Here is a 19,994-nt window from a genome sequence, read left to right as displayed (position 1 = left end):
GACAGAGGCGGGAAACCGCCATTGAAGTGGGCGGGGAGAGAAAGGAAGAGCGGGAAACCGCCATTTTCGCGGGAAAACCGCCATTTTAGAAATAAACAGATAATAAATAATACTTAAAGAAATACTGTGCTGCTCCAAGGAAAGGAAGATGCCTAAGCGAGGGAATATTAACGATTTTAATTCTGAGATAGAAGACTGGGCCACGTACGTGGAACGCATCGAGATCTATTGTGAAGCCAACAAAATAGAGGAAGACGACAAGGCGATAACATTGTTAAACTCGATGGGCGCAAAGACATACGGGCTCTTGAAGGATTTACTAGCACCAGCTAAACCGGCAGATCAGTCTTTCGAAGAGATTGTGGCTGTTCTGAAGGACCACTTGAACCCCACACCGTTGATGTTGGCAGAACATGAAAGACAAGATGTCCAAGAACTCATAAAAATATTGAAGGAAACCCAAGTCAAATATGAGGCGGCAATGACCGAGGTTCAACGACTTGAAGAACAAATTCAATTGGGAATCCTTTCAGTGGAAGGAAAGGAAACTGTAAGAAACACAGAGACTGTAAGAATGGGCCCTGAACATGAGCTAGGGAGCATCAAGGTGCAACTTCTTCGAGCGCTTGAAACCAAAGTACAAGAGGAAAGGAAGGTGAAAGCATTGGAGGGAAAGGTGGATGAAATGGAGAAGACTCTGATCCACAGAGTCCCCGTGGAAGAGTTAACGGTCAGCCAACTCCTTCACATGCTGAGAGACAAGACTCCACAATGGGAACACGAGCTTCAATCTTCAAAGGGAAGGAATTCGGAGCTCCCAAAAGTTACGGAAATAACTGAGGTGGCAACACAGATTTTGTATTACAGTTTACTCTATGAAGAGTTCGTTGAATCACGTCAATGTGAACAGAAGAATGTTGAAACAGCTGCTTCAGTAGAAGGATTAAATAGCCTGATAACGCAATCCCCGATGGAAGGGAAGGTATTGAACTCACAAATGAGGTCAGTAGTGAAGGAATGGCAGACAACCCAGGAAGAGCGGGATGAATATGAATGTTTGAAGAAGTCTTTTCAAGAAAGATGGTTAGGGAAGGAACCACCGTCGGCTAACGTCCAGATGGATAAGAAGGAAGTAGAAGGGCCTCTCACTGGCCTAACTCAGGATGACCCCGAATATTACCATGACCTGTTGAGTGACACTGAATATTACGAGGATCTGGTCTGCTCAGTTTGTGATGAAAACTCCCAAAGTGCTGAAATCCGGATGAAGCACTTAAGGTCTAAGGAACATAGAGAGTTGGTGGCGCTACGGCTGGCAGCCGAGAAAGGAGCTCCGAGAGTTTCAAAAAGGCAGAAAAGAAAAAGAAGAAGCAGAAGATAATAACCGTCTAAAATATTATCACTTCTACCATCTCAGGCGGGACACTACGAAAGGAGCTAAATTAGTTGAAAAACCGGAAATTATCAAGACAGCCAGTTGGTTGTAAAAGTCCGCACTGCTGGTTCAACAGGACGAAAGTTCAAGCTGTTACGTCAAGAAAAAGGCTATGGAGGAGTCACGCTAGCCATGTGAACTGGCTCCACCAAAGAGATGCTGTTCGGAACGAGTCAAGATCAGAGACTGAATCTATGAACTGTTCCCACCGAGATTATATCTGTAAATTGTTTTATATGAAGTTGAAGATATGTATGTTTAACGGGGACTCTGTAAGTAATAAGCTAAAAAGGGAGGATTGTAGTGTATGTACCCGTCTACCTTTAAGGGAACTATTGAATGTAACCGTTCACCTTTAAGAGAACTACTTTAGGTGTGGCACTATTTGTTTGGCTTCTGTATACTGTAATACCGACAGTGACCACACCAGTATATAAGTGTTGTGGCAGGATAACTGGGGCAGATTCGCCCTGACCTCGGAATAGTAAAGACCTGTTTGTTTGTTACTCCTGAAGTCTGTGTCGTTATTAACTGTACAACCCACAGACTTTACAGACACCATCCAGGACAAAGCAGCCCACTTGATTGGCACCCCATCCACCAACTTAAACATTCACTCCCTCCACCACCGGTGTACCGTGTCTGCAGTGTGTACCATCTACAAGATGCACTGCAGCAACTCGCCAAGACTTCTTTGGCAGCACCTCCGCGACCTCTTCCACCTAGAAGGACAAGGGCAGCAGGTGCATGGGAACACCACCACCTCCAAGTTCCCCTCCAAGTCACACACCATCCTGACTTAGAAGTATATCGCCCATCCTTCATCATTGCTGGGTCAAAATCCTGGATCTCCCTACCTAACAGCACTGTGGGAGTACCATCACCACACGGACTGCAGTGGTTCAAGAAGGCGGCTTTTCACCACCTCCTCAAGGGCAATTAGGGATGGGCAATAAATGCTGGCCACATCCTATAAATGAATTTTAAAAAACTGGAACAAATCAAAATATAGTTTAGAAGTATCTTACTGGGAAGCATATTTGCAAAATGACTAAAATTCAAACCTTGTGGTTTTGTCTAGTCATATTGAGATGTTGATAAACTCTCCCTTTGATGCCAGTACAGTAACAGTAACACACAATAGTACATTTTTTTCATGATTTTCTCATTAGTTGTACGTATTCCTAAAATCAGGGTTAATGACAAATCATTTTTTCCATTGCTTTGATGCCGACTGTATTAGTAAACACTTCATAATATCACATTGCACGTGTTAAAGGGAAGTCTCAATATTTCAGTAAGACCGCACACCACAATCCCCTCTAATTTTAACAGTACTGTCTGGGATAATTAAGACTAGATTCCACCAGGCTTTGACTAGCATAGCGCAGCTACAGAGCAGACAGAAGCAGGCACACAGACAAAGGCAGTTGGCGGCTATGGCAGAGGCAGCTGTAACTCTGGCATGTTTCATTGTTGCAGAACAGATAGGACAGAGAAGGAGCAACAACCATTCGAAAGAATAGATGTGTGGAACTACCAATTTTTAATTTTGCTTCATTGATTTAATTGATGACCTTTACTTGCTGTTACAAAATGTAATATTATTAGATTTGTGTTTTAATCACACTTTAATCACACTTAAGGAGGGAAAACTGAAAACTGAAGAGGATCAATACAAAATCTCGACTTTTAAACTTAAGTCACTCCAGTTTTTTTTCCTGTTTTAAATTCCGTACCTGATATTCCACTTGGTTTATTTTCTCTGTTTTATTACAAAACATGCACAAAGCAATGCCAACTCCTTCCTCCAATCGGAGGAGTGTTCCACCCTACACATTCGAGCTTTCAATGGCAAACAGGCAGACCAAGATGCACATGGGGATCTTATGGACTTGGAATTTCATAAATTTATATCAAATTTATTGAATTTGTGAAATTATTTTCAACAGTTCAAACTATAAAAATGAAAAATTCCCCATATTTATAGGACTTGTTCTCTTACTAACTGTTCCTCAGCTGTTTCTGGTACAACAGGACATTGCAGATATCTGTAATTAGTCTCAGGAGGATTTCTAATCCAAATCTTTAGTTAGCACAGCATTGCTGGTAGCAGTTCAGATGACTGCAGCGTTCATATTCTACATTAATTGTGACTTCCACCTCCATATAACAAGTGGACAAGTAACGCTAAATTTTCCAGCACTGCCTTACCCCCTTCTGTTCCGATCTCCTAAAAATTGAAAAAAATGGGTACATTTTCTCCTCTGCCATCGTCAATGGGCTCGTGCATTGCTGTTTATTGGAGCTCGCTGTGTGCAAATTGGTTGCCGTGTTTCCTACATTACAATAGTGGCTATCCTTCATTGGCTGTAAAGTGTTTTGAGATGTTCTAAAGTTGTGAAATGCAAGTTCTTTCTTTTCTCATAGTGCATGTTTAACATAATGTACAACTGTGCTTGCCTTTGTGTAATAGTGCAAAGTGGTCTTTCTGGTGTGCTACTCATAAGTGATAACGTATTATTGTATGGAGTAGGAGTGTAGGCTATCACAATCTCCTGAAACTTGCTAATCGTCTTAGGGAATCAGAGAGAAATTTCCAAGAGATTTTCTGAATTAGCAACAGGCTTTATTTATTGGTTTTTGCTTCTCTTGGGAGATAGTTTGGTTCGAAGATGGGTCAATGCTTTACATGATTACACCATTGATTGAATGAGGCTGGCTTGATGGAGTCTAATCATCTTTTTATTTGTTCGGATTTCTTCTGAGGACTTGCTTCTGATTCTATTGGACACTTACATTGATGTCTGTATGCCAGGAATAGCTTCTTTTATGTCAGCCATGGAGGCCTGCTTGTTTTGGGACCTTCCTTTGTCAGAAGTACAGAGGCAGGTGCTAGAGAGGGACTTGTGGCGACTGGAGAACAACTCACTTGTTTCTGTGCTTCTGCACCTATGCCACTATTAGAGGCCAAGTCCTGAATGTGACCGCTGCTTTGTTAGCGTGCAGGGGTTTGCACTGAAGCCTCGTTTATATTCATCTGGAGGCTGTATCCAAGCGCGGTAAAACCAGATATGATCATGTCTTGGAATCGGGACTCGAATGCCTCAATGTAATCAGTGGGAGCATTCTGGAGAGATGCACAAACTGTGCTCAGTGTCCGTATGCCTCAATTTTTCTCTGCAGATGCCATTGATCCTGCAGAATGGATAACTCTCATTTTGATACAATGCTTAATATAATCTACAATAATAGTGAATCCAGTTTGCAGCATGTTTTGCAAGGAGATATTTGATTTGTCTCTCTGTTCATGCTCATAAATATCCCCATTTCATAGCAGATTCCGTGAGGTCTGAATCATGAACCAAATCAACATCCATTGCCATGCAATGACACCACTCGGCTGCAGGAAGTTCTTCAGCCACCACCTCTGCCCCTTCCATGCCTGTGAATGGTAACTCATCCTCCGTTTCCTCTTCTAATTCACTAAAATCCTCTGGAGTCTGTCTGCTTGGTCATTGCTTGTTTTAAGTCATAATAAGCTTAGTGCTGCGACAAGTCTTGTTATGGAGAGAAACTGGTTTTATAGCAATCTACAAAATGAAAAGCGTATATGATAATTACTAGTGCACAATTAGGCATGTTGTTGCTGCACAGACAATATATGGCACATTTTGTGATGCACACAAATAATGTTGTGTTTCACCTTCAGAATATGGTATAATTAGAAATTATTTGTTTCCCTTGGTCATGCTCATGGACAATGTTTTTTTTTACATTGTGTATCTCTCTTCCTGTAACTGTCTGCTTTCTCTTGCACTCTTGAATTGTTTGTTTCACTCTCAGTCTTCCTGCTCGCCTTCTGAGCACTGGGTGGTTTGGAAGTTCAGTCCAAATCAATCTCACCAGATTTCTGATCATTCTATGCCTCGCATGAACTTCTTGGACCATCGAAGTAAAACTGCCTTTGCAGGCTTCACCTCACTAGGAAGCCAGTGACAGAGTTGCACAGGTGCTTAGAATAAGAGCTCAAACAACCTCCATCACAAGGACAACACTACCAGTGGCTGGAAAGGTCACCGCAATCCTGAACTGCTACACATTTAATTTATTCCAAGCTGCCACGGGAGACATTAGAATATTAGGCAATGTGCAGTTCATTGTTCTATTGAACTGGTGACTGATAATATTGCTCACCAGGACAAACAATTTAATTCCTATCCTCATGGCCACCTGATGGCAAAATGAGAGGATTCTCCAAAGCCCAGGGCATCATTGACAATAACAGCTTGCAAATATAAGTGCCTTTAATGTAGTAAAATGTTCCCAGGTGCTTGACGGCACCATTGTGACCGTACAGGACCCTACACACAATCCATGGCCTTCATAAGCCACAATCCATGTCAAATTGCAAGTGTCTGTAACCATCAAAACAGGATCATGCAAGTCAATGCATGCTTCCCTGGAAGCTGTCACGATCCCTTCATTTTAAGGCAATCCAAGCACCAGAATTGATTTGATAGAGAATGAAGACTACAAATAGCTTTTTGGAGACTTAACCCATCCTTTCCAGTCTGGCTCCGGACACCTCTCAGACAGTCCTTAGCAGCAGCGGAGTACAGATCTATGCAATTACCAGGATCATCCTCAAGCACAATAAAGGCAAACTGAAGCACTCTTTCAGATGCATGGACAGATCAGGGAGTGTCTTACAATACTCCATGCCACAACTTTGCCATTGAAAGAGGCATAAGAATGAAACAAGTGAGGAGGAGGTGTAAGCTTTTTATTTTAACCGGCATTAAATTGACAGCAAGACCAATTCGTTTGAAACAATTTGGAATAAGTTTATTAAACACACAAACTCATGCACATCAAAACAATAGCCTACTGGTATTTATGGACTCTACTCAATTACAACACGTAAGGTAATGGGTTAGATTTACACAGACTGGTACTTCCCTGAGTCAAGCAATGCACGCAGCCTTTTTCCTTGCTTCTTGGTCTGGTCTGTAGAGTTCCTTGCTTCTTGGTCTGGTCTGCAGAGGAAGGGCTTCTTGTTTTTCCGCGTGGTCATCCAGAGAGAAAGAGAGAGAGCCTTTGGGTTCCTTGTTTTATATCTTTTTAAGTCCATTATCTCTACTCTAAATAGCTAAGACCCCATGATTGGGTCTTAGATTCATGGCAGTTCTTGATTGGCTTTCCTTTGAACATGTGTCTGTCTGCAGTGGTTGGTGCCATTTCTTGCTTAAGTTAATTGTTTGTTGACACCTTTTAGTGGCTCTTGAGTTTCGAAGGTGTCTCTGTGGGGGGCTATCCTGTTTTGCAGGTTTCCTTTGTTGAGTTTCACGCTGTTGCCTTACCCAGGGAAGATCCATACACATCAAATTTATCTTTATTACATACATTGTAGGAATTGTCTCTAATGCCTATCTAAGAACCGAGTTCGACTCAGGCATTCAAACAAACGAGTTTTAATGCAGAACTAATGAGTTTAAACAGTTTGTACAGGAGAACCACGAAAACAGGTCTTTGCTGGTCGGAGGCTCCACGAGGACTGCCAGGGCGGTCCCGTGGATGGCGTCATGACGTCATCACGTTTCTCCCGCGCTTGGGTGGTCACGTGATTAGCGGCATGACGTCATCGCGTTTACCCGCGCTTTGCCGCAGTCTTAAAGGGACCGCGCCCCGTGCATGCAAACAGTATGTACAAACACAGAAATCACTAACAGACTGGTACAGGCTTAAGTTGGAGTAAAACCTCGTTAAAGGGAATTATGTACAGTTGCTCAAAGTCCCTCAATGGCTCTGCCACATGCGCCCCCCCAGAATTCTCTTTAACGGAAAAAGTCAAACGGTGAGGGGGTCTAACAAGCCTGTAAGAACGACTCCTGTAATCCCAAAGCGGAGGCTGCTAGACGGCTGGCGGTCGAGCGGGCGATTGCACTTGATCCGGTGTGACGACGATGGGTGGCCGACCTCGTCTTGGCGGTTGTGCTGTCTCGACGGGGCAGTCGAGGTCCAAGTGTGCCGGCTTTAAACGGTCGACTGAAATGTGGTCAGGTTTACCACCGACATCGACCTTGAAGGTTTTGTCTCCTGCCTCTAACACCCGGAAAGGACCAGTATACGGGGTCTTGAGCGGATCCCGGTGTGCATCGTGGTGGATGAAAACGTATTTAGCCCTTTTTAGCTCTGTGGGCATGTGCGATCTCTGAAGCCCGTGGTGCGATGTGGGGACTGGCGCGAAACATCTGGCCACCTCCTGATGACTGTGAAGCTGACCTGACGCGGACCATGGCTCCGTCGGTGTTGGCAGGAAATCTCCTGGACTCGCAGCGGCTGACCGTAAACCAACTCTGCAGAGGAAGAGTGAAGGTCTTCTTTGGGGGCCATGAAGGCCCAACAGAACCCACGGTAGCTTGTCCGCCCATCCAGCGTCCTGGAGGTTGGCCCTCAGGGAGGCTTTCAGCGATCTGTGAAAACGTTTACAGAGGCCATTCGCTTGAGGGTAGTAGGCTGTAGTGTGGTGCAATTTGACGGCGAGTCCCTGAGCCACTGCATTCCAGAGTTCGGAGGAAAACTGCGGTCCTCGATCCGAAGAAATGTCAGTGGGCACTCCAAAACGGGCGACCCAGGAAGAAATGAATGCCCTGGCCACATCCACCAAAGTAGCGGATGACAGGGGCACCGCTTCAGGCCATCTGGTGGTGTGGTCTACCATGGTCAGAAGGTGAGAAAAACCATGGGAAGGTGGAAGTGGTCCTACCAGGTCCACATTGACGTGGTCGAAACGCCGCTCCGGAACCGTGAAGGTGGCCAATGGGGCCTTGATGTGGCGCTGCACCTTGGCCCTTTGACAGATGACGCAGGTGTTGGCCCAGTCACGGACGTCCTTACGCATGCCGTACCAAACGAATTTAGCTGACATGAGCTTCTGAGATGCCTTCGTTCCTGGGTGCGACAACCTATGAATGGCGTCGAAAACCTTGCGGCGCCAGGCAGCCGGCACGACCGGGCGAGGGTCCCTTATGGAGACGTCGCACAGCAGCGTGGTACCTGCCGAATGGAACAAGACGTCGGCCAACTGGAGACTAGTGATGTTGGTTCGGTAAGCCTGCACCTCTGGGTCTGAGACTTGGTCCGCTGCCATGAGGACGTAGTCGATACCCAGATGGTCTGCATTGACAGTTGCGCGGGAGAGGCAGTCTGCCACCAGTTTGTCCTTACCGGCCACGTGCTGGATATCTGTAGTAAATTCGGATATGTAAGTCAGCTGACGTTGCTGTCAGGCTGACCACGGTTCGGCGGTCTTGGCCATGGCAAAGGTGAGTGGCCTATGGTCCACAAAAGCAGTGAAAGGATGTCCTTCCAGCAGGAACTGGAAATGGCGGACGGCCAGAGAAAGAGCTAGCAACTCCCGGTCGAAAGTGCTAGAGGATCTTTCGCTCCGTCTAAGTTGTCGGCTGAAGAACGCCAACAGCTGCCACGTCCCATTCACCCACTGCTCCTGAACGGCACCGATTGCATAGTCTGACGCGTCGGTGGCGAGGGCAATGGTGGCTCCTGGTAATGGGTGTGCCAGCATGGTCGCGTTGGCGAGGGCGGTTTTGGTGTCGGAGAACGCTCGGTCCATGCCATCCGTCCAGTCCACCGGGTCCTTGCCAGTCCGGCCCTTGAGGGCCTTGAACAGGGGCTGCATTAGCAGTGCTGCCTTAGGCACGAAACGGCGGTAGAAGTTTACCATTCCTAGGAACTCTTGCAGAGCCTTGATGTTCTGCGGGCGTGGAAAGGACGACACCATCTCTACCTTCGCTTGCAAAGGAACCGCTCCCTCTGCGGTGATGCGATGCCCCAGGAAATCGATCTGTTGCAGGCCAAACTGGCACTTAGCCGGGTTGATAATCAGGCCATGTTGGCTGAGGCGTCGAAAAAGGGTGCGTAGATGACAAAAATGTTCCTCTTTGGTGGGGCTGGCGATCAAAATGTCGTCCAGATAGATGAAGATGAACTTGAGGTCCCGCAGCACGGAATCCATCAGGCGTTGGAAAGCCTGGGCGGCGTTCTTTAAGCCAAAAGGCATGCGCCGAAATTCGAAGAGGCCGAAGGGAGTGATGACTGCGGTCTTCTGGACGTCCTGTGGGTGCACTGGAACCTGGTGATAGCCCTGAATGAGGTCGACTTTGGAGAAAAAGTTGTTTCCTGCCAAATGGGCAGAGAAATACTGGATGTGGGGGATCGGGTACCGATCCGGAGTGGTGGCGTCGTTCAGGCATCGATAGTCGCCATCCGCCGCCAGGCTTCAGAACAATGTGAAGGGGTGAATACCAGGGACTATTCGACCGGCAAATAATCCCTAGATGTTCCATGGTGGCGAACTCCGCCTTTGCAACCGCCAGCTTGCCAGGATCCAGGCGCCGGGCGTGCGCGTAGACTGGGGGGCCGTTGGTGGTGATGTGATGTTCCACACCGTGTTTCGTGGCTGTGGAGGAGAACGTGGGTCTTGTCAGGTCGGGAAATTCCACGAGCAGACGGGCGAACTCATCAGGAGTTGGGAAAGCACAGGCCACGGTGCGAGACATAGTGTTACTGTGGTAACAAGGAATGGAATGGAAAGTTGCCGCGTTGATCAACCGCCGGTTTTTCACGTCGACCAGGATGCTGTTGGCACACAGGAAATCCACACCAAGAATGGGTTGAGAAACCTTGGCCGTAACAAACTCCCAGTGAAACTGTTGCCCCCCGAAGCAAACCTCCACCCGCCGTCTGCTGAAAGTCCAAATCGCACCACCATTAGCCGCTTCAAGGGCGAGGCCGTGCCTTCCTGCCTGAACATCGAGGGGGGACGCTGGCAATATGCTGCACTGCGCTCCGGTGTCGTACAGAAAACGACGGCCGGAGAGCGAGTCAGTAATGAAAAGCAACTTGCCTGCATTGCCGACTGCCATGGTGACCGCGGGACGCCCGTTAGACCTGTTCTTCATTATTCGCAGCTGCTTTTTTCCAGTTCTAACGAAAGGTCATCGACCTGAAACATTAACTCTGTTTCTCTCTTCACAGATGCTGCCTGACCTGCTGAGTTTCTCCAGCATTTTCTGTTTTTATTTCAGTGTAGTATTTACTCTTTGCCAGTTTTTAACTGGTTAATATGATACCATTTCTTGTACTTAACGTCCTTTTCCCCGGTAACTGTGTAGGGGTTGCAAAATTTCCCCTATTTCCCTGAAGATTGAAAATATTGGTCCACATCGTGGACGAAGAATTGGGTAATGTGACTGGTCTGCAGTGTTTTAAAATGTGCCGAGAACCGCAAAAGACTGCTCTGAGATGGACAGAACGTGGACAACACCGGAGTCGTAGAGCTCTGTGGAAAATATTCACACACCTGAAGACAGTGCTTTTATTAATAATCGTTCCCTGGAGTTTGGGCAATCACAAAAGGTTTTAAAATTGCCACAGAAAGCATGGCAAAAGGACAAGCAGCTCGAGTTGCCTGTGTGTATAAAGTGGGAGGATCTAGCAGTGGCTGTGAGTCAGACCTGCCAATCAAAGGGAGGTTCCCTTCAGAAGCACTTGAAGTTGTTTATTTACTTAAGAGATTAGCCCACTTGAGAAAACTGCAGGACAGTCGATTTGAAACTGCTTCTGTTTACATAGCCATGCAAAGCATTCACAGACAATGAGAGACTGAAACCCCGAAATGGACTTTTGAAAGGCAACAGTTTAAGAATGAATGAGGTTTAAATCACTCATCATTCTGGACAATAGAGCAGTTGAATTTCCCTTTTGTTTTAGCCCAGGTGGGCTCCGGATGTGGGCGGGAACATTTCGGCCCCACAGTGCAGACACACTAACCCAGTCCAACCACTTTGAGTTAGCCAATCACAGCTTTTCTCTTGTGAATTGGAACTTTTTGGGCGTGAATTTTCCAGACAGGCAAACAGCAGAGGGCGGTGGGGGGGAGGCGGTGCTCACAAGGTATATATGATAGCTCCTGAAAAGCTATCGCTCTCTTTACTTCCTGGGACCAGAGGTGAGCCTCTCTCTCACTCTCACTCTCACTTCGCTGGACCACATGTGAGCAGAGTTTCTGACTCTTCAGCAAAGCAACCTAGTAAGGTGTTGGAGGATGGTAATTAAGGGGATATTGCTAAGATTGTTTAATCAACATTGTAGTCACTTACCCCTCAGTTTTACCGTCTGCATTCCCCCATTTAAGCAATTTTACTGTAATTACTGTGTTCGTGTGGTATAGTTTGATATTTGATTATAGTTTCTTTTAGTTAATAAAACTTGATTTTTCTCTCATCCAAACCACGTGTCCGTTTTAATATCATTAATTATAAGTCGAAGGTGGGGTAGCGATCCAAAACCGCTGTTTTAAAATTGGTTTATTTGGAATTGGTCAGAGTGCAGGCAAAGGCTGCAGACCAGGTGAATTACCTTAAACCAGTTAAAAGAAGCCCCCCCCTTACAACTGAATCAAATAAACCGCGGGGTTCAATCGGTCTATAAACGTATGCGGTCCCCACCACCTGGGCTCAAAGACATGCTTCTTTTTCCCATAATTTGGAATCATTACGGTGTCCCCCACCTGATACTCAAAGGGACGTACTTTCTTGTCAATGTACCTTTTTGACTTCCCCAATTTCATGGCCACAAATTGATTCATCTGATCGGTGTGATCTACCACTTGTTCCAGCCACTTGGAACTATATGGTCCCATTATCAAGGGGCTCATTCCCGTTAGTGTTAGCTGGCCTGGCATTCTCATGCGTCTCCCCATCGTGGCCTGATATGGGGAGACTCCTGTTGTTTTATGAGGTGTGGACCTCAGTGCCATTAAGCACATTGGCAGCATGTTAGCCCATTGAGTGAGGTGGTCTGCAGACAATTTTTTTAACATTAACTTGAGGGTCCTGTTCCCCCTTTCAACCCCTCCGGAGGACTGGGGGTGGTGAGCAATATGTAGTTTGTGTTTTATCCCCAACATTTCCTGCAGGTGGGTAAAAATCTTAACAGTAAAGTGCGAACCTTGATCACTATCCACTTGTACTGGTACTCCCCACTTACAAAACACATGATTTAATAATGTTTTGGCTGCCATGATTGCGGTGTTGGAGTGGCAGGGGAATGCTTCAATCCATTTAGTAAATTGATCCACCACCACTAAGGCATGCCGAAAATTGTCTTGCGCCTGTGGAAGTGGCCCAATGAAGTCTATCTGGAGGTGAGTCCATGGCCCTTGAGGTGGGGGCGCGCTTTGAAGCAAGGCTCGGTTAGTGCACGTGGGAGGATTATGCTGCAGGCACGGTAGGCATCGTGCCACATATAGGTTGATTGTTTCCCTCATGGAAGGCCACCAAAGTGTGGGTGCTACTTTATAGAAGAGTACCAGGGCCGGATAGTGCCCTGCCGTGGGGTGGGAGTGAAAGAGGGAGAGCAGTTCCTGACCCACCTCTGGTGGAACACACACCACCGGGCAGGCGTATGGCTTTCTTTTGAACATCAGCAACTGCTCCGCTGAGTCAGGGGCAGTGGCTAGTGTGGTATTGGGGCCCAGGCTGTCGGTTGAGGAAGGGGTCTGCCAGGGGCAGTGTCTAGTGTGGTATTGGGGGCCCAGGCTGTCGGTTGGGGAAGGGGTCTGTCAGGGGCAGTGTCTAGTGTGGTATTGGGGGCCCAGGCTGTCGGCTGAGGAAGGGGTCTGTCGGGGGCAGTGCTTAGTATGGTATTGGGGGCCCAGGCTGTCGGTTGGGGAAGGGGTCTGTCAGGGGCAGTGCTTAGTATGGTACTGGGGGCCCAGGCTGTCGGTTGGGGAAGGGGTCTGTCAGGGGCAGTGACTAGTATGGTATTGGGGGGCCAGGCTCTCAGTTGAGGAAGGGGTCTGTCAGGGGCAGTGGCTAGTGTGGTATTGGGGCCCAGGCTGTCGGTTGGGGAAGGGGTCTGCCAGGGGCAGTGACTAGTATGGTATTGGGGGCCCAGGCTGTCGGTTGAGGAAGGGGTCTGCCTTCCTCGTGCCAGGCGCTTACAGCAGCGTATGGCCAGTATTGCTGCTGCAGGGATTTTAAATCTCGGTGATCTGTTGGGGAGCCCTTGCTAACAGCATTGCAGGGCTCAACAACTACATCCTCTATCTCCCCAACAATCGCAGCATCCTTGGCTGCTCTGGAACTTCCCTCACTATGTGGATCCCCTTTTCTATGGGCTGCTACCTTTCCTATGAAGCAGGGCTGGGATCGCTGTTTAAGGTTTGACCAGAGCAGGCGTAACCAGGGCCCATGGACCAGGGCCTTAACGTCGATTGTATGGTAGTCATTTTTGTGGTATAGGGCAAGGAGAGCATGGTCTTTATAGCATTGGCACTATCCGTCCAAATTTTCACGGGTCTATCTGAGGTTTCTTTCACGGCAGTTGGAAGTGTGGCGATTTCTGCATATTGTGAGGACTGTCGGTTGCTGGATGGTTCTCTCTGGCAATACCACAGCATACCCGGTGTGGGGGGATCCCTCGATGTGATATGAGGACCCATCAATGTAGGCATCTGGGGCTCCCTGTATAGGCTCTTTCTGCACAGGATGGATCTCAAAGTTAATCAGGGGTAGCGGACATTCATGCAGTGCCCCCTCATAAACCAGAAATTGTGGCAGCAATGTGGTGGGTTTGGAAATGATACCAATGTCTCTTTCCATAAATTCCAATGTCCATTTGCTGAGGCACTACGAGGAAACTAGCGAATCTCCAGGTTTCATCAGTAGGTTCAGAGGTGTGTGAGCGCTGTGAAGGATGGCCGCTTGTGGCCCAGAAATAAAGGTAAAATGATGTACCGCCCAGAAGACGGCCAGCACATGGCGCTTGCATGCAGTATAGGTCTTTTCTGCCCCCTGCAGGATCTGAGACGCATATGCAATGGGCTGCAGTTGATCAGCTCACGTTTGGCACAGAACTGCGGCGAGGCTTTGCTCTGTGGCCCCGACCTCCAAATGGAAGGGCTGCGTGGGATACGGAGTAATCAGACATGCGGCCTGTATCACTGCAGTTTTTAATTTGGCCACAGGCTGGGTGTGAGCATCAGTCCATGCCGGGCATATGTCATCACCCTGCAGTTTTATCAAATCATACAGGGGCTTTGCACACTCTGTAAAGCCTGGGATAAAGTTCCTTTGGTACCCCACCAATCCCAAGAATGATTGTAGGGCTGTTTTGGAAGTGGGTAATGGTAGTCGCTGTATTATCTCCACCTTGTGGGAGTCGGGGGACGATCCCTCTGGAGAAATGGACACTCCCAGAAAGGTGACCCATTCTTTTAACAACTGAGCCTTATGGGGATTCACCTTTAGTCCCGCCTGAGCCAACAATGTCAACAGTTCGTGCAAAAGGGACAGATGCTCCTCCATGTTAGCGGTTGCCAGCAGTAGATCGTCTACATATTGTAGCAAGCAGGTAGGGCGGGAAAAGTCTTTTAAAACTGCAGCCATTCTTTTGTGGAAGATCTTGTGGAAGACATGAGGCAGGCATGTCCAGGTGTAGCTCTGGTCCTCAAATGTGAACGCGAATTTGTACTGATCCTCTTTTTTAACAGGAATCCATTGGCGATGTCGAGGATCGAGAAGTACTTGGAACCAGCAAGAATTTGAGATAATATGGTGGGAGCTTCTCTTACTACCGGTGAGCAGGCTGGCGTTACAGAATTTAACTTTCTGTAATCAATAGTCAGTCGCCAGCTGCTATCAGGCTTTTTAACCGGCCATGTGGGTGAATTGGTTGTGAAAGTGCCTGTCCTAACTGTAACATTTGCATACTGAATTATCATTGGCCCACAGGCATCTGTAAGGAATACCTATTATATTCACATGTGATCACATGCTGAGTTGTCATTGGCCTGCAGGCATCTGTAAGGACTGCTATTGTTTAGAAGACCCTGGGGTCCTGACTCTATCTTGTACACACGGTGCTGTATGTTTGAGATCACAGACCTTGATGCTTCATAAAAGAGTTTAAACTGTAATACAGGTAGACTATCCTTTATCCGAAAACCTCGGGACCAGCCGTGTTTCGGTTTTCGGAAAATTTCGGATTTCGGAAGGTATTTTATAAGACTGGGAAATTTGTCGGGGGTGGGTCGGCGGGGGTCGGGGTCGGCGGGGGGGTCGGGGTCAGCGGGGGTGTCCGCGGGGGGGTCGTGCGCACGACTTACGCTGACCCTCTGCTCAGCGTAAGTCGGCGGGGGTCGGGGTCGGCGGGGGTCCGCGGGGGGGTCGGCGGAGGTCGGGGTCGGCAGGGGTCCGCGAGGGGTCGGGGGTCCGCGGGGGGGTCGGGGTCGGCGGGGGGTCGTGCGCACGACTTACGCTGACCCTCTGCTCAGCGTAAGTCGGCGGGGGTTGGGGTCGGCGGGGGTCCGCGGGGGTCGGGGTCGGCGGGGGTCCGCGGGGGGGGGTCGGGGTCGGCGGGGGTCCGCGGGGGGTCGTGCGCCACTCTGGTCATGTCGTGCGCACGACTTACGCTGAACGAAAAAACCTTCGGTTTTTAGAGGGTTTCGGTTTTCGGAAGTTCGGATAAAAGGTAGTCTACCTGTACTCCGTTGTCCTGCAATTTATTATTTTTGTACAAAGTGTGCAAAACAAGACACTAACACCCTGCTCGACTAGGGATTTTATGGTGTCTTGGATGTAAGGGTGACTCTCCCTTGGGATGGGGTACTGTTTAGTGAATGAGTGGGGGGGTCCCTCAATAGACACTTCACCTGCCATTTTTCCACAATCGTGCTTGCACATATCAAACACTGCTAGGTGTTCCTGAATTAGTTTTGCCACAGCTTCATTTTCGCTCCCCAGAGGGTCATACTCGGATGGTTTTTTAATAGCAAAAACAGAGTGAGCATCTGAAATTTCTATCACTTTGGCATTATTTCTCAATCCCATCCAAAGACAGTCCCGATTGTAATCTATTACCGCACCATACTAAACCAACACATCAGTCCCTAAAATTCCCCTTCTGTCGGGGGTGGTCATCAGCATCGGCGCTGGGACCTTACACGTGAGGCCTCCCAACTGAAGTTCAGAGGCCTTCCCTGTATTCAATTCAATTCAATTCAATTTTATTTGTCATATATGCAGCAGATGTGTGTCCTGCACAATGAAATGTTGATTTTTACGAGTCCTCCCAACATTGGAATAAATATGGCATAACAATGATAAAATACTAATAGAAATACAGTAATAATAAATAAAACAACAGTAATAAATAAATAATAATAAATTATTCGTTCATGAGTCTTATGGCCTGGGGTAGAAGCTGTTTCGAAATCTGCTGGTACGAGACCGTATGCTTTGGTATCTCTTACCGGACGGGAGCAGGGCGAAGAGGTTGTGGCTGGGGTGGCTCGCATCTTTAATGATTCTCAGGGCCTTCCCCCGGCACCTCTTGGGGTAGATATCCTGCACAGCAGGTAGTTTAATTCCTATAGTGTGTTGTGCAGCTTTCACCACCATCTGTAGCGGTCTGTGGCGGTGCAGTTGCCATACCAGGTAGTGATGCAGCCGGATAGGATACTCTCGATGGTGCACCGGTAGAAGTTGGTGAGAATCTGGGGGGCCATTCCAAATTTCTTCAGTCTCCTGAGGAAGAACAGGCGTTGGCATGCCTTCTTGATTACGACGTCGATGTGATGGGACCACGTTAAGTCCTCCGTAATGAATACACCCAGGAATTTGAAGCTGCTGACCCTCTCCACCTCAGCCCCTTCGATGTAGATTGGGGTGTGTCCCTCCCCCTGCCGCTTCCTGTAGTCCACGATCATCTCCTTTGTTTTGCTGAAATTGAGGGAGAGGTTGTTGTACTTGCACCATTTTCCTAGGGCTCTTACCTCCTCCCTGTAGCCTGTCTCGTCGCCATCTGTGATCAGGCCTACAACGGTAGTGTCATCAGCAAACTTGATGATGGAGTTGGAGTTGTGCGTGGCCACACAATCGTGAGTAAACAGGGAGTACAGAAGGGGGCTGAGCACATAACCCTGGGGAGCTCCCGTGTTCGGGATCAGTGTGGAGGAGGTGTTTCTGCCTATTTTCACCATCTGGGGTCTGCCCGTCAGGAAGTCCAGGATCCAGTTGCATAGGGAGGTGTTAAGTCCTAGCTCACTGAGCTTGTTGACAAGCCTGGAGGGGATAAAGGTATTGAATGCTGAACTATAATCAATGAACAACATTCTCATATAGGTGTTCCTCTTATCCAGGTGTGATAAGGCAGTGTGCAGTATAGTGGCGATGGCATCATCCCTAGATCTGTTTGGGCGGTAGGCAAATTGGAGTGGGTCCAGTGTGTCAGGTAGTAACGAGTTGATGTGGGTTTTGACCAGCCTCTCAAAGCACTTCATGATGACAGAAGTGAGTGCTATGGGGCGGTAGTTGTTTAAACAGGTTACTTTTGTTTTTTGGGGGACTGGAATAACCGATGTCATCTTGAAGCGGGTGGGGACTACAGACTGGTACAGTGAACAGTTGAATATATCCATAAACATGGCTGCCAGCTGGTCAGCGCATGCTCTAAGTATACGTGGTGGTTGTATCACCATTAAACCCTTTAAGGGCCGTACAACCCTTGCCTGCCGCTGCATGGTATTCAGGGTATGGGGTGTGGATGATGGTAACAGCTGAGCCAGTGTCTATAAGCATAATCTGTTGCTGGCTCCCTTTTAAGACAACAAGGACTACTGGTCTCCCGCTACCATCACGTCAGAACCCCACTTCTGACCAATCTTTGGGGGCCAAACCCTGTCATAGGGTGGATCCTTGGAGGGGTTCCTCCAATGGGTGTTCATTGAAGTTAGGATTTTGCATTCCCAATTGGGTGTGCATTGGCGATTGCGTGCACCGGTAAATGATTTTGCATCCCCCCGTAACAATTTGGGCTTTCATGAGGGTTATCAACTGGTCCAATCATTGATCCGTCCCAGAGGGCTTGGATTCATCCTTTTTTAGAAGGGTAACTAACTGAGCCAATTGTTGTTCCATCCGAGAGGGTTCGGGTTCGTCCCTCGGGAGGCATCTATACATTGCATCGTGGTCCGATGCCTGTCTGGGTCTCCTGCAGTATTTTGCTAGGTGACCTTCCTTTTTACAATTAAAGCACTGTCCCCGAAAGGGGTAGTACCTAGATCCCTCCACCACTGACACTGGTTTCTTTGCGGTGGGTGGTGACTTCACCTTTAACTAGTCTTTTACCATCTCCCAGGCTCTTTGAACGTTAGTCTCTATATCTGTCCACTGATCGATGGGCCTCACGGCTATGCCCAGGGTGGTTTTAACTAAAGCGTGGAGTTGGGTCAGGAACATCATTTTGAATTGTTCCTGATTCTTTCCTGCTGCAGCATTTGCGGGTGCCTGGTTCTGGGTACGTTCATAGATATCGTACAAGCGATTACTGAAGGCTCTAGGGGTCTCATCTGGGCGCTGTTTGGTCTGACTAAGCATAACCACTAAGTTTAAGTTTTGAATCCCTAAATGGTTTAGGATCTCGGTCACGACTGCATCGGTCGCTGTGCCACACTGGAGGATCGCGTCTGGCAGATTATTCTTCAAAGAAGTGGAACAGGCCAAGAAGAGGACTCGTGTTAAGTCTCCCTCTTCTAACTCGGGGTGACCCCTCCTGAAATCTGCCCACCTCCTATTAACTACCAGTGGGTCGTCCCCATCATTAATGGGCCCCAGCTCGTGGCTACACGCCATGGCGTCAGCACCAGATATGGGCCATGAGTCGGTATGGTTCCTAGTGATGTGACCATGCACATTACGCTGTAAAAAGGTGGTCACTACTGCTACGGTTGGCCCTTGTGTCTCCAAGCAAGCCTGAAGGCTTTGTATCTTAATGCTAGAAGCATTAGGAACAAGGTGGATGAATTAGTTGTGGAAATAGAGGTAAACAAGTATGATTTGATTGGGATTACAGAAACGTGGCTGCAGGGTGGGCAAGGCTGGGAACTTAACATCCAGGGATATACAATATTTAGGAAGGATCGGCAAAAAGGTAGGGGAGGTGGGGTAGCATTGCTGGTAAAGGAGGGGATTAATGCAATGGAAAGGAAGGATATTAACTCGGATGAAACGGAATCTGTATGGGTGGAAATGAGAAATAGCAAGGGGAGGAAAACGTTAGTGGGTGTGATATATAGGCCTCCAAATAGTAATATGGAGGTGAGGGAAGGCATAAAAAGGGAAATTAGAGAAGCGTGCGATAAGAGCACAGCTGTCATCATGGGTGACTTTAATTTACATATTGATTGGACTACCCAAATTAGTAAAAATTCTGAGGAGGAGGAATTCCTGGAATGTTTTCGGGACGGTTATCTGGACCAATATGTCGAGGAGCCGACTCGAGATCAGGCCATTTTAGACTGGGTATTGTGCAATGAGAAGGGACTTATCAGCAATCTTCTTGTACGAGGCCCCTTGGGTCAGAGCGATCATAATATGATCGAGCTCTCAGTCGAGATGGAGAGTGAGGAAATTGAATCAGAGACTAAGGTCCAGAACTTAAATAAAGGGAATTACGAGGGTATGAGACGGGA

The 19,994-nt window shown here is 47.8% G+C and overlaps 1 protein-coding gene and 1 pseudogene across 2 annotated transcripts in view; both read right to left on the bottom strand.

Moving 5' to 3' along the window:
* LOC147105665 (cAMP-dependent protein kinase type II-beta regulatory subunit-like) overlaps window positions 1-19,994 on the bottom strand; it is a 334,744-nt gene that overhangs the window by 200,714 nt on the left and 114,036 nt on the right. The window lies entirely within an intron of this gene.
* LOC147105667 (uncharacterized) lies at window positions 12,298-19,155 on the bottom strand (annotated as a pseudogene).

The sequence above is a fragment of the Somniosus microcephalus genome, chromosome 17 (assembly GCF_052327205.1).
Source record: "Somniosus microcephalus isolate GS21.2 chromosome 17, FLI_Smic_1.0, whole genome shotgun sequence".
In the NCBI taxonomy this organism is placed as follows: Eukaryota; Metazoa; Chordata; class Chondrichthyes; order Squaliformes; family Somniosidae; genus Somniosus; species Somniosus microcephalus.
This window is presented reverse-complemented; position numbering and strand designations above follow the sequence as displayed.